This window comes from Rana temporaria, chromosome 2 (genome assembly GCF_905171775.1).
Source record: "Rana temporaria chromosome 2, aRanTem1.1, whole genome shotgun sequence".
NCBI lineage: Eukaryota > Metazoa > Chordata > Amphibia > Anura > Ranidae > Rana > Rana temporaria.
In genome coordinates, this window is record NC_053490.1 from 431,509,756 (window position 1) to 431,523,248 (window position 13,493).

Genomic DNA, 13,493 nt, shown 5'->3' on the forward strand with positions numbered 1-13,493 from the left:
GTGGGTGTTCATGGCACTCTCTGTTTTAGACACATCATACATGTACGTGTGCCACAGAAGCAGAGTTCTGCAAAACTGAAAGTTTGACCAGTGTGTAGGACTGGACAAGCCCTGTTATATGCGGTCCTTGGCAGTGAGCATGTGGGTCAATGAGTCATATTTGGATCCTTTCTACACGCCTGTCACAACTAATTCCTTCTTAAAGCTGAACTCTGAGCAAAAACAACCCCCTCCCTCCCCATGACATAATTAAAAACCGACAATTGTCAATAATTTCTCTGGAGATACCAATCCGTAAAAAAAATGCTGTTATATAATCAAGGTGTAATATATAAATAACCCCTCATACAATTGTAGCAAGGTCCCAGGCCTCCTTTGATCCAATGAGAACCTCCAGGGCCAGGGATAGCTGACATCTGTCTGTATGTAGTGGGTTGTGAGGCATGGTGGGTGTATAGTTGTTAAAGGGGTTTTCCACCTTTTTTTTAAGCTTATTAAAAGTCAGCAGCTACAAAAAGTGTAGCTGCTGGCTTTTAATAAACAGACACTTACCTGCTCCACGGCTCCAGCGACGCGCCGGCCGGGGCTCCGCTCCTCGCCCCGTCTTCATTCTTAGTGTGGGCACCCGGCAGTGACAGCTTTCGGCTTCACGGCCGGGCACCCACTGCGCATGTGCGAGCGGCAGTGCGCATGCGCGAGCGGTGCGGCGCCGTCCGATTGGACAGGCGCTCACCTACATTAAGCGAATCGCCTTTCCAGGCCCTCGGCGGAAGGAGGAAGTGGGACAGGAAGTCCCCTTCTCCTGAAGCCCCCACTCCCCCCCCCAAAAAAATTACATGCAAATGTGGCATGTAAGGGGGCGAGGAGTGGGTTAAGCGGAAGTTCCATTTTTAGGTGGAACTCCGCTTTAAAGTTATTAAGCGCCAGACACTTCTTGGATGCAAAAAAAGTTTATTTTTCTTAACAAACCTTTTTTGGGGGGAGAAAGGTTTAGGGCCAGGACACCCTCTGGTAGTTGCAAGATTTGGAGACTCAGAGACTTCAATATTAGGACAGCCATGCAGAGAAAAGCATCCAGCAAGACGCCACGTCTGCATGTGTGGGAATGCTGTCTCCTATGGAAACAGTCTTTAACAGTTACAAACACAATGCTTAACAGCTCCTTCACTCTCACTACAATCACTCCTTGTAGTTCTTCAGCACACTGAGCTCCCAGTCTAGACCTACTGATTCACTGCCATTAAATCCCTTGAGCTCCTCCAATCTTCACAGTGGTATCTTCCTCAAGTGTCACCCCCCCCCCCCCCCGTTTCTCTGCTGGGTCCCTGGCTTGGTACTCTAGACACCTCGATACCTCTCTAGCTTTACCCCTGCTGGCCTGCTTGGTCCCTGGCTTGGCACACAAGGCTGCTCTGCAAGCATCACCTCCACTTGCTGGGTCCCTGGCTTGATTCACACCGAAGTTACCCAATTCTTCACTGTCCCCGGTTTGTGAGAATGCTCCTCCAGTACTTGCTTCAGTTACTCCCAGTGGTCCCTGGCATGGGCGTCCGCAGAACTTTTTCCAGGGGGGGGGGGCATAATTTTACGGTCACCTATGCTCTGCTTCTTTGACAATGTCATGAAGGGGAGGGGCTTAGTCATTATCCCATAAAGTGCAGGCATGTGCCCATGATATGCAGCCTCACTGTGCTGATCAAATGTACAATACAGAGGGTGTACAGTATGTGTATATAGAAGAGGTGGATGGTATTGGTATATAGAGGAAGGAAGGTAGGTATATACAGCTCTATATACAGGACAGATGATATATATCTGCAGTCAGTGATGATGGAGGAATACAGGAAGGAAGATGGATGTATATAGCTGTATACAGGACAGGACAGATGATATGATCTTTCCTATATCTGGCACCCCCCTTCACTGATCATACCTGCATGCACTCAGCTGCCCCCCCTCATCTGTATATATGTCAGCCCCCCCCTGTGCACAAACAGCCTCCTCCCTTCACTTGCATTTACAGCCCCCACTTGTAAGGTGGTCTTCCTTCTCCCAAGTCCTGTTTCCACATGTCCCTTTGAAAATACATTACAGGCAGCAAAGCAAACATGAGGGTGCACATACAGGAAGTGGCCAGAGGTGGCAGTAAAGAGCTCTGTAAGCTCCGTGACACTGATCTTGCAACAGCTGTGGAGCCGACTGCACAAACATAGAGAGAGTCTGCACAGCTACAGATGCGAGCATGGCAAACCCTTGCCGATTCCAGGGGGGGTCACTCGCCACCCTTAACCCTATGAGCGGACGCCTATGGTCCCTGGTAATAAGGAGTATAGTCTCTTACTGGCGACAGCTTCCCCTCTACCTCCCACCACATCAGGTTCTCCGGCCGACAGAACCGTCAACAAGCAGGTAAGGATAGTCAAGGAACACACCAAGGTTGGGATATGAAGCAAACAAGGACAGTCAAGAACAAGCCAAAATTGGTAACTAGAATCAGACATAGAACACACAGCAAGGACCACACAGAACTCAAACACGCAATATTGATCAGCAGGGCTGGCTTTCAGTGCACAGTTTAATATAGTCTTCCCTGATTGGAGCTGGTAGTGGAGCCATGCTTTGAGAAGAGATTACTTAAGCAGCTATGTGAGAGTGACTGGTCTCTTAAAGCGGGAGTTCACCCGAAAAAAAAAATTTAACATTAGATTTAGGCTAATTAAGGGGAGCAGAAACGGGTATTTTTTTTAAAATCAATGCCATACTTACCGTTGTAGAGATAGATGTTCTACCGCCGCTTCCGGGTATGATCTTCGGGACTGGGCGTTCCTATTTGATTGACAGCCTTCCGACGGTCGCATACAGCGCGTCACCAGTTGCCGAAAGAAGCCGAACGTCGGTGCGGCTCTATACGGCGCCTGCCCACCGACGTTCGGCTACTTTCGGAAACTCGTGACGCGCTGTATGCAACGGTCGGAAGGCTGTCAATCAAATAGGAACGCCCAGTTCCGCAGCCCATACCCGGAAGCGGCGGGAGAACATCTATCTCTACAACGGTAAGTACGGCATTGATTTTAAAAAAAATACCCGTTTCTGCTCCCCTTAATTAGCCTAAATCTAATGTTAAAAATGTATATTTTGGGTGAACCTCCACTTTAAGCTGAATACACAGAGAGGTAAGCTGAACATTACTGCAGATTCAAATCACCCCTTTGTCTTTGGGGGGGGGTTCCTGGATTTGTGGAGATCTGTTGTTTTTAAACTATTATGCCCTGTACACACGATCAGGCTTTAGCCCGACCAAACTCACATCGGAATTCCAAAGGAATTCTATTGGAGGAAAAGAGAACATGTGCTCTGTGTAATCTCCAATGGAATGCATCGGAATTTCCGATGGAATATCTCCAATGGGGCATACACACGGTCGGAATTTCCGATGGAAAAAGTCAGTCTGACTTTTTCCATCGGAAATTCCGATCATGTGTGCGAGGCCTTAGGCTCAACCAATGACTCCTTTTTTGACAGTTATATATTTGAGTCCAGTGGATCGCTTCCACCCAGGGCTGGACTGGGACAAAAATTTGGCCCTGGACTTCATCCAGACCGGCCCACTTTAATTCAATAAAATCACGCCCACCAAAAGGCCCCTACATCTATTATTTTATATCATGAGAGGGTGAGAGAGAGGGGAATGAGAGAGAGAGAGGGAGGGTTGAGGGAGAGGGGGTGAGTGTAAGAAAAAGAGAGTGAGTGTAAAAGAGAGGGGGTAAGTGTAGGACCCCTTTTTACACTGATGCGTTTTTTAGGCGCTTTTGGGCTAAAAATAGCGCCTGTAAAGTGACTGAAAAACGCTTCCGCTGCAGTCCCAGTGTGAAAGCCTGAGTGCTTTTACACTGGGGCGCTGCCAGGGTGTTAAAAAAAAGTCCTCCAAGCAGCATCTCTGTTTTAAAAAACGGCCCACTGAGCCATCGGCCCACCGGGAAACTCCCTGTAGTCCCTATGGCCAGTCCATCCCTGCTTCCACCTCTTCTTAAACATAAGGAGCCAAAATAGTAATCTTTTCTTAAAAAAACATGGCTCCAAGCTCCCATCAGCGCGAGCCCCATTTTTAAAGGCCTAAACATATGGTCACATGATCTATGAAAGGAAGGATTGTCTTAACTTCAATCCTTCCTTTTTGCAAACATCACGGGGCAGATCCACAAAAGGATTACACCGGCGTATCTACTGATACGCCGGCGTAATTTAAAATTTCCACAAAACAAGATACGACGACATCTGGGATCGATCCGACAGGCGTACGTCTTAGTACACCGTCGGATCTAAGCTGCAATTTTTCGGCGGCCGCTAGGTGGCGTTCCCGTCGAAATCTGCGTCGAGTATGCAAATTAGCTAGTTACGGCGATCCACGAACGTACGTCGGCCCGGAGCATTTTTTTACGTAGTTTTCGTTCGGCTTTTTCCGGCATATAGTTAAGGCTGCTATATGGTGGCGTACTCAATGTTAAGTATGGCCGTCGTTCCCGCGTACAATTTTGAATTTTTTACGTCATTTGCGTAAGTCGTTCGCAAATAGGAATTTGCGTAGAATGACGTCACCGTCGTAAGCATTGGCTTGTTCCGGTTAAATTTCGAGCATGCGCACTGGGATACCCCCAGGGACGGCGCATGCACAGTTAAAAAAACGTTGTTTACGTCGGGTCACAACGTATTTACAAAAAACACACCCCCATTACATCCATTTGAATTCCGTGCCCTTACGCCGCAAGAGATACACTACGCCGCGAATTCGTTGAGGATTCGAAACAAAAAAAAGTAAGTTACAGCGGCGTAGTGTATCTTAGATAGGCTACGCCCGGCGCAATAATGCGCCGTTGTACGTGGATCTACCCCCACATGTCTAAGCATGTAGACCTTCAGATATGTGTCCAGCACTGTAGCATTTATTCTGAGACAAAGTTAATTTAAAGGGTTCATTAATTATGTCTAGCTCGATGAAGGTGGGATAAATGAAAAACAGAAGAGGACAGAAAGGTATCTGCACATCTCACTTGCCTCAAGGTTCCACAGAGGCCATACCCTTCATTGTAGTAATTATCTACTCTGAACTGATACAAAGATTACAAGATTGCACAGTTACAGTATAATGTGTTTGGTCATTAAAATGTTCAGTTTGTTTAATAGGAGGAATTTACAGATAAGATAATGAAGACACATAAACTATAACAGGTGCAGGATTTATAATTACAGGGAGGTTGCATTTGTAAAAGTTTTAATAGGTGTGGCATTTATGACTTCCTTTGGTGGAGTATTACTAGATTACATTATGTTTCCATGCATTTGTACACTGTATCGTGTCCTAAATTGTGTGTACAACCAGATATTAAGTGGATCTGACCTGACAACGTTTATCCATGTTTCTGTTATTTTACATCATTTTTTATTGTTTCATTCTTGAAATACATTTCTAGAAGCTTTTAAAAAATCTGCATACCTTTCCCAATTCTAAGGCCCTATACACACGATAGGATAGCCAGAGGACAACGGTCTGAAGGACCGTTTTCATCAGTCCAAACCTATCGTGTGTAGGCCCCATATGTTATTTAACCTTAAAAAAATGAGAACTTGCTTTAAAATTGAACCTATGGACTGGTAGCCGATAGGTCAAAACCGATCGTTAGTATGGAAAACCATTGGTTAAAAACCCACGCATGCTCACAATCAAGTCGACGCATGCTTGGAAGCATTGAACTTCGTTTTTTTCAGAACGTCGTTGTGTTTTACGTCACCGCGTTCTGACACGATCGGTTTTTTAATTGATGGTATGTACGCACGGACCATCAGTCAGCCTCATAGATTAATCTAGGACAACGGTCCTTCAGACCGTTGTCCTCTGGCTATTATAGCGTGTGTACAAGGCCTAAGAAATCCATCATTCTTTCCTGGAATTGAAGACTCCCAATTTCAGACACTAATTCAAGAGAAGGTATTTAGTGCTCATGGGTTTATCACAACACGCCAATTGTTCATTACAGAACAATTAAAAGATATTCACCTGACCTAGCTAGAGTTCTGGACAGTTGTTCAATTATCTTTTTTTTTTCCGTACCACTTACTAATTCCTTTGTTGGACCTCTTACACAATTTGAACAATATGACCAACAGGAACATCTTAGACAATCTCTATTATGTGTAGCCTGATAAACTCACCAACTGACCACTTCATCCCCCCAAAAAAGAAAGGCAGGAGAAGGACCTACAGACCTAAATAATTCCTAAACAAAGAAATAGGATAATCTACTATGCACTCTAAGGGATTAGCACGGTAGCAGGGGTGTGTGACCCCCTGGATGGGTTCACTACACACGGAACGATACAGAGAAACAGCCAAAGATGGTTGAAAACAAAGAATTTGGTTTATTCTTCCATCTCGCTGGAAACAATTGCAAGCATCCAAACAGCATAAACAAAATCAAACATAAAATAAACCCTGGCCAACCTTCACCACACAGGAACCTATCTATGGAGTCTGGCACAGCCTAGTGCTGGGCAGACACTGCTGGTCATACAGCAGAAAAACAAATAGTATTTTTGATTTTTATCACACAGAAAAATCAACAGCACCTCACCTCACCTCTTCAGAAGTGTTTCTGTTCACTGCTCTCCTTCACTCAAAAAGCCTCAGGATACAGCACTCAGTAGTAATCCTCTGGATTACTTATAGAGGCATTAATTGCCTCATTCTGAACAGCTGAAGTTTTCCAACGCCCTTAAACCTTTCTGGCTACTTCTGCAGCCGACACCCGATAATAATTGGTGTATTGTCTAAACAAGGCAGAAATGTATCTCCCGTCTGACAACACCCACACATTTACCTGACTTCCTGTCACAGCACACAAAACATAAGTATGCATGAGATGACAAAAGAGCAGACTGCAGTTCCTCGTTAAAAAAAAAATAGGATTCATCTTGTACCACTCTAGATTTAGCAAAGTACATTCTGATTGGATCCTTTTTAGGTTCTTGGAGGATCCTGTTAACAGTCACCGCTCTCTGCTCATAACAGATCAAGAACTGAGTGATCTGCTGTAATGTAATCGCTCAGTTCTCGGACTTAGAGCCAGTGGGGGACAGCTGCAGGATCAGACCAATGCTGCAGCAGAGAGGTGAGTATGAATGTTTTTTGTATTCCTATGCATCTCCTTTAACATCAGTACCGACAAGAATATTCTGGAAAAGACTGATATGTGAGGCATCACAAACATTGTTACAGTAGCACAGCCCATATTTTCCACTTTCGTTAGTCTCTTCAATGAATCAATGCCAAAAAATGATGTAAAAATACATATTGCACAGTACCTCTGGATTTCTGCTGGTTGTCTTTCATAGCGTCCTTTAAAAACAATTGGGCTTTTCATCAAAGTAACATATTTATACGCAAGATGGCATTTTCATAAAGGGCATGCATGTAATCATTTCTGTATTTCACTGCAGTATATGATTGCCAGTAAATATAAAGGGTGTTTTTGTGAAACAACTCTGCGGTTTTATTCTGTACAGCCTTGACATATGAGTTGTTGGCTTACTCACTCAAGAACTATATGATTCCTATTCCATTGAAAACTGAGAATGTTTTAGTAAAGCAGAAGCAACTTATGGAAAATAGACAGCTTTTGTACTTTAGTGCATGAGACTAATGGACCATGGGCATCTTATAGAACAGAGGGCCATATTCTCGTAGATCGGCGCATATTTACTCAGGTGTAGGGCATCATAGATGCGCTACGCCGGCTTAACTTGGAGAGAGCTCTCCCATATTCCCGTACCACATGCGTCCTACGTTGCGCTCGCGGAGCTGAAATGTGTCGGCGTAAGTAGGCGCAAGTGACGGTAGGAGGGATGTGGGCGTGAAGAATGCTAATGAACCGTGACCCCATGCAAATGATGTCCAGACCGAACGGAGCATGCGCCGGACGTGCCCCGCCCTCCGCGCATGCGCAAAACAACAGTAGTCGTAAATCCCTGCTGAGTTGGGCCGGCCCAGTGCATAAAAGCGTCACCACATGCGCCCAACGAGTGCAAAGTGACTCCATTTATTCTGTTGGTGGTGTCCGTGAGATTTTGTTCTTTAGCTTTGCAATGCCTGGACCCAGGAAGGAAAGGAGAAAAAAAAAATTCAGCCAAGATGAGAGGGCCATCATAGTCTCTGCCATGGAGAGATACGATTCAAGACTCCGTGGTGCTGACAGTGGCAGCACAAGTAAAACAAAAAAGGAGGAGATCCTTAGGAAAGTGACTGCCCAGGTCAATGCCTTAGGCCATGAGGCAAGGACCCCCCAGGACATTCTTAAAAAATGAATGACCTGCGTGGTGTGGTCAGGAACAAGATGGCCATCATTGCAAAGCATGCCAGGGGCACAGGAGGGGGGCCACCCTGTTCTACCCGGCTCACTCAAGAGGAGGAAGTGATTGCCCACTGCCTTCGGAGGAAGCAGGTGGAGGGCCTGGAGGGCCATGACTCAAGTGAGCCACCCATGAGGACAGGTAAGTGTGTTTTATCTTCTATCTGGTGTGTTGCATGTGTGGTGGGGGTGGTGGGTTATGTGACAAATGTGTGGGTCCACCAACATGTGAATGTTTTTTGTCATCCACAGGTGAGCAGGATGAAGCTGGGCCATCCAATGCTGCCAGTGGCCGTCACAGACCATCATCCACTGAGCAGTCTTCTTCTGTGACTGACCTCCTGGGAAGCCAACAGGCCTTGGTGGAGGGGAGTGGTCAGTCCTCCGCGCAGGAGGTTGTTGAGGAGGAGGTCCAGGAAGAGGTGGTCCAGGAAGAGGTGGTCCAGGAAGAGGTGGTCCACAGCGAGCAGGAGGTCTTCCTTTTTTTGGAGGAGTCGCATGTGGTGGCAGGACCATCACAAAGCCCCCGCAGCTCCAGCCCCTCAGGGTCCTCCAACACCCTCTCCAGTCCCTCCCGTCCCATCCCCCTTATCTCCAGCCCCTCAAGGTCCTCACCCTATGCAAGGGGCCCAGCCACTCCTGTCCCCAGGAGGGCAACCCACAGGACAAGGGGTGCGGCAGAAATGCTGCATGAGAATCTGGCCAGGCAGCAGGACCAGCAAAGCCGTCATATGGGGGAAATCTTGGTGGAGTTGAGGCGCCTGTCCGACAGCTTGGCCTCCTCGGGAGCAGTACCAGATGCTCTCCAAGATGTGGCTGGAAACAGCGCAGCCACAATCACCAGCCTGGGTGAGCTGCAGACTACAACTGCCGAACTTGTGGGGGAGGTCAGGTGCCTGCGAAGGGCTGTTCAGGCCCAGACAGCTACCCAGGAGTCATTGCTCACCCGCATAGCACTAGCTTTGGAGGGCAGACAGGCAGGCAGGGAGGCACCTGGGGATGTTCCTCCACCTGGAGATGTTCCTCCACCTGATGCCCCAGCTCCCCCCAGGCAAGTGAGGGCCAGAAACCTGGGCACCAGGCGTAGCCCGCGCCGGGGCAAGTGATTATTTATTCTTCATTTGCTCTGGTTAAGAGTTTTATTTAATATTTGCTCTGGTTAAGAGCTTTTTTAATTATTTGCTCTGGTTAAGAGCTTATTTTATTATTTGCTCTGGTTAAGAGCTTTTTTTTAAATTTTGGGTGCTGCACACAGGCAGTGTTGCAGAGTACAGTGTGAATGGTGTGTGAATGTGGGGTGGTGACATTCCTGCCAGTAAGGGGGGTCACCCTCGGGCGCTGGTGATAAGTTCTCCCCAGGTCCGTATGAATGACGTATGAATGGACAGCAACATCATTGGGGCCTTGACGCGGCGTTGCTGCTCCTTAGTACCGTGCGGTGTACTTCGGTCTAATCCAATGTTCTGTGCATGTGGGGTGTGTGTTAGGGACCACAGTGGTGTGCATGCGTGCATTTTCTGTGTGCCATGTTTAATGTGTGTGTTTAACGTTCAAAGATTCGCTCCACGAGACATCTCCTGACTGCTGTACCATCAGCAGACGGGGTAGCCTCGGTTAGGGGGGGACATGGTGGTTGGGGGGTCAGGTCCTCACGTAGGTCAATCTGCAGGCCCTTTCTCACTGCGAAGTTGTGCAGCACGCAACATGCAGCGATGATTTGGCACACGAAGTTGGGGGAATACAGCAGGGTACCCCCAGTCTTATCCAGGCATCGAAAGCGTGACTTAAGGAGGCCAAATGTTCGCTCAACCACTGCACGGGTGCGTGCGTGTGCTTCGTTATATCTTCTCTCTCCTGGTGTTTGCGGATTGCGGAATGGAGTCATGAGATGAGGTCCCAGGGCATATGCAGAGTCACCTGGAAGGGAAAAGACAGGGGGATGTTAGTCATGCATGTGCCCCTCGTGATGTCTGCATCATGGGGGGGGACAGTCATACCTGACACCCATGTCACTCACCAACCAGCCAACTGTCCCCATACACATTCTGCTCAAATTGTCTTGGGATGTCACTTTGCCTGAATATAAAGCTGTCATGGCTGGATCCGGGGTGTTTTGCACGGACGTGCCATATGAGGCCATGTGCATCCACGATCACTTGGAATGCCAATGTTTTCTGTTGCGGTATATGTGCTCGGTCTCGTGGGGGGGCTGTATTGCCACATGGGTACAATCAATTGCACCCACAGTGCGTGGGAAACCATCAATTAGGCAGAAATCTGTCATTGCCTTCAGCCGCATGTCCTCCTGGGTGGGTCTGATTATGTGGTGCGACATGCGTCGGAGTATTGCGGGGACAACTTGGTGCACGCATCTACTCATGCTGGTTTGGGATATCCCAACCACGTCTCCACTGGTTCTTTGAAAAGAGCCTGTGGCAAGAAAATGCAATGTTGCCAGGACCTTCACCAGTGGCTGCACTGCATGGGATCGTTGTGTTGTGGCTGCTGATGTCATTCTGCAGGGCTCTGGTAATTTCAAGGATGGCATCAGGGCTGAATCTATAACGGTGATACACATCCACATCAGCCATGCCAAAGAGGCTAATGCGCTGTGGGTAGATCCTCTCACGTGCCCTCCTACGTGCCCTCCTCCTTCTAAGTGCCTCTTCCTCCTCACACACTAGCAGTGCTAAGACCACGCCTGCCCCTGGCATGTTGGCATACGAATGTGTTGTCCGAAAAATTTGGTTGCTCAGCTCGTCCGGGATGGTGCTGCTGTATTTGCTTTTTTCAAGCTAACTTACTCAGGTCTGGAGCAAAGTTAACCGAGCTTTATAAGGGGTAACTTTCAGCCGGACAATCGTCTTACGCGCACAGCGCGTAGCCTAAGCCGATCGCGCGTAGGTTCGGGAATCAGCGCATCTACATCATTTGCATATTTGAATACTAATTCTATGGCAGTCTAGGATGCCATCAGCTGAAATATACGCCTACGCTGAGTAAACTTAAACTAGTTAAGACGGACAGGAGTAGCCTGATTTCTGGCGGATCTGGTTCTGTGACTACGGCGCATAGATAGGACGGCGCATCTTTACACTTACGCCGCGCATCTCCATATACGCCGGTGTAACTTGTTTGAGAATATGGCCCAGAGAGTGTAATGCAGAGGTCCATAACCATTTGATTTTCCCCAAAAAAGGAATTATCTCTTTGGCTGCTCAGGACATGTAAAGAGATGACAGGTTCTCTTCGCCAGTTGCACAGCTGTTGGATATGGAGGGGTTTTGCTATGCTGCAGAAGCCCTTGCATTATTTTTGGGAAGCATAAGGGAAAGGACAGGGGCAGAGGTTTGGGTATATAAAGAATCAGGGCACATAAATGAGAGGAGACACCTGTATGGTCAGATGGTGTATGTAAGCACATGCATTTAAGAAGGTTAAGTGAGGCGTTGTACTGAAAATGCCCAATTTTACATAGACAGGGAGATTTTTGCTGTTTTATAATTCATTTCCATGAGCCAAAGAGCCTCTGAGCTGAAATACTAGTGTATGCGTGTCAGGGGCAGGTGAAGCCGCCATGACTTGGTGGCTAGTGCGCTGTACAGACTTGCTACCTCAGAGTTTACAGAAATTATTATTTATCCTCTTCTGTCAATGTATCACCAGAGCATTTCTGTCTTGTATTTTAAATTTTGTCAATTTTTTCTGCAAACTAAGTTTGTGTCTAAATGGGAGTCTCTATACCGGTCATATGGGAGCGTCTTTGCCTGTCATGTCCTTCTGTGACAGCATTACAGAAACACTTCCACTTTTCCTTTTCTCTGTTCTTCATATATCATATCCAAAATTAAATTAGTCAACACGTCCCTGCATGGCAGATCTTACCCTGATGCCACAAATAAAAAATGTCTCTCTTTCACATGGAAATGGGGGTGGTTGAGCCACAGTTTTACCACCCACCGATCCAGGGCCGTCTTAATAGCATCATGGGCCCCTGGGCAAAGTAATGCTATGGGGCCCCTACAATGGAGACAGTGCAGGTAAACAGAAATCAAGTAGGTTGGAGGTAGGGGATATCTAGGGCGTAGAGGTGTCAGAGTGCTGGGGGGATATTTGGGATGTAGGGGGGCAGCCTGGGCTCAAGGACCAGCTGCGTTGGGGAAAGGGCAGGGCCCCCAATGCAGCTGGGGCCCCTGGGCAGTGCCCAGGTGTGCCCTCTCATTAAGACAGCCCTCCACGATCATCTATCTAAAGCCTACAATACACCTGGGAGGGGCTGTTCACATGCTGCAAAACTCTGCAACAAGGCTGCTGCAAATTACTGCACCATGTTGAGTTGTCAGGCTGCACTGCCTGTCAAACTTGGCCATTCAAGTCAATAGTGCTGCACTACAACAGTGAGTCAAACACTTGGCTTGTGGTTGCACCACATAAGTCCCTTTTAATATTGCCATTAAAAAAAAAGAAGGTATTCAGGAGGCAGCGTTATCGCCTCATAAATGTCTGACGGTGACTGCTCAGCAACACTCTGAAAAGCGATCCAGAGAATGGGCAAGTGTAAACCTAGCCTTAATGAGCATTGCAAGGAACATCAGCTGCAAGGTTGAGGGCCTGTGTTGATGGCCTTTGGGATTGTGCCAATAGGAAAAATGCAGTTAACTTTAAATGCCAGTTTGATATCTTAGGCAAACGCCACCAGGCAAGGGAGAAGACTGGACCCAGGTGCTGCCTCCCGGGTCGGTGTGCTGTTCCTCCCACAGCCAGTCGGTGTCATCCTGCATGAGAGGAGGATCTCAGGTGCATTCTCCAGATGCACCTGTACAGACAGCGTGGAGCGTTCCGGATGTGAGGTAGCCAGTGGGCCTACCTGAATAACTTGCATGATTCAGGACACTTCACTTGGGCCATGATCACAGGATTGGTGAGCAAGCATTTGCCCATTTTACAGAGATACAGAGACACCGCAGGCAGACAATGTTGCCTATGGTTACGTACACTAAAGAACACTATGCTGTACTCATCATCTGCTAGGCAGTAAAAAAATTCTTTTTGCTCCAGGAGTTACACAGTACACTTTGCATCACTCCTACCGAG